Raw genomic sequence first — 1,901 nt, forward strand, 5'->3', positions numbered from 1 at the left:
GATTATTGTAAATCAGGAAGAGTAGAAGAAGAAAGATATAATTGGCTCCCCAGCTACTTCTCTCTCTTCAATTTTTTAAAATTCTGTAAACCTGACCTCCCGTCCCCACCCCAAGCCGTGAATTTATCCAAGGTTTCCTTATTCACACCAGAAAGTCCCTGCTGCAAAGCCGGGAGGGTTAACTCGGAGCTGTTACCCAAGTCTGCCTGCTATCCAAAGGAGATCGCGGTTGGGCTCAGAGCCCGCCCCCTGCCATGCCGCCCAGCCAATAGGCACCTGGGGGGAGTGTAGCGCTGTGTCCTATTGGCTATTGACCTACATGCATAAGAAAGAAAGAGAGAGGCAGGCAGGGCAGCATTGTTATCTTAAGACACTCATCTGGTGTCTGAGTCTGCAGGTGACACCGCCTGTGTACGGAGCGCGGAGTCGGAGCGGGCACGCGCCAGGCTGCAGCCTGGGATGGAATCCGCCAGCCTCACCAGCTGCTCGCGGCTCCTCCCGCAGCGCCTCGGCTGAGCGCGGAGGATCCGAAGGACTTGTCCAGGGAAATGCACCTGCGTGCGCTCCGAGGGCACCGGCAGGTCTGCAGGCAGCCGAGGAAGCAGGAAAGCAGGAGGAACAGTTTTTGCCCGGGCGCTAGGCTCTGGTTTCGGATCACAGAGGGGACGAGCGCGTCTCCTTAGAGTTGGAAGGAAGGCGAGATCTGCGATTTCTCCTCGGTGGAGGGACAAGAAGGGACTCCCGGGTTGGGTTTGCCACTTTCCTCACCTCTCCCACCCCGCGTGCGCCCGGCCCGGCGCCGAAGCTTCACTTCCGAGATGCTCGGGCAGACGGGGCTCCGCGCCGCGCCGCGGGAAGGCAGCAGGCAAGTGGTTTAACGAGGCGGCGGCGCTGGCGGCAGCCACGGCCGAGCGAGCGCAGAGCTAGGGAATTTGAAAAGAGACATCCGCTCCCTCTCACACACTGAGGGGAGGCATTCGCATTTCCCCAAATGAGGAAGAGCCACAAGAAATCATGAAGTAAAAACTTTGGAAAGCTGCCACCGGAGATGTTGCACAAAAATCTGGGATGTTTTAGGAAGCTCCTCCAGGTCGTTGGAGGTTGAGGAGCAGCTGATACCCAGGAGGGCTCTTGCAAGGATTCAAGGTAACAGCGCAGGGTTTTCCTCATTTTCCCTTTTCATTGTCTTTTTGGATGAGTCCATCGGGAAGGGGATCATTTTGCCTTCCTAATACCCTCTTGTCCCGGTGCCTGGCAGTAGCAGGCAAAGGGAATGATTCCACTTAGTTGCTGTCTCTCGTGGAGCTGAGCTTATGGACTTTGGGTTTAACTGGAGAACGCTCTGGTTTTGTCTCCTGGTGGTGCATGGCTGTCATATGGCTTGGGCGCTCTGCCTGACCTAAATTGCTTTAGCTTGGTTTAAGTCCTCAAAGTTAGTGTAACTCCCATTAGCTTCAGAAAACCCCATCGGGCCTCAGAATTGCACAAGATGACGAGGACTTTTGCCCGCCGAGCAGATGCCGGACTGGACTGTATGAGGTTCACTGTATCTGGGGAAGACCCGGAAAAGCTGAGGTGGTGATGCACAATACATCTGTATTCACATGTACGGGCCAGCTTCACTTCCCCATGCACATGCAGCCTGGAGGCAAACAGATGCCAAAGCGTGAACCCTGTAGGGTGCGAGCGGTCTCCCCAGGGTGCAGGTAGAAGCACCATTGACCGAATTGAGCTAGTCAGAGCACTGGAGACACTAGGGAAGAGAATTGTTGTGCTGAAGGGAAGGTTATTTTGGTATCATCTAGCAGATCTCTCTCCCTGCTTCTGTGATCATCTGGGTACACAATCAAATGCTGCCTGTGGCGTGTGTGTGTGTGTGTGTGTGTGTGTGTGTGTGTGTG

The 1,901-nt window shown here is 55.0% G+C and overlaps 1 protein-coding gene across 1 annotated transcript in view; it reads left to right on the forward strand.

Annotated features, from left to right (window-relative positions):
• Nucleotides 1-341: 341 nt before the first annotated feature.
• Brinp2 (BMP/retinoic acid inducible neural specific 2) overlaps nucleotides 342-1,901 on the forward strand; it is a 92,971-nt gene continuing 91,411 nt past the window's right edge. Inside the window, exon 1 of the mRNA XM_010630209.1 lies at nucleotides 342-1,146. The gene's annotated coding sequence lies outside the window, so the exon portion shown is untranslated. The remainder of the gene's footprint in view (nucleotides 1,147-1,901) is intronic.

The sequence above is a fragment of the Fukomys damarensis genome, unplaced genomic scaffold (genome assembly GCF_012274545.1).
Source record: "Fukomys damarensis isolate Sample0158 unplaced genomic scaffold, DMR_v1.0_HiC HiC_scaffold_11, whole genome shotgun sequence".
NCBI classification, from domain to species: Eukaryota; Metazoa; Chordata; class Mammalia; order Rodentia; family Bathyergidae; genus Fukomys; species Fukomys damarensis.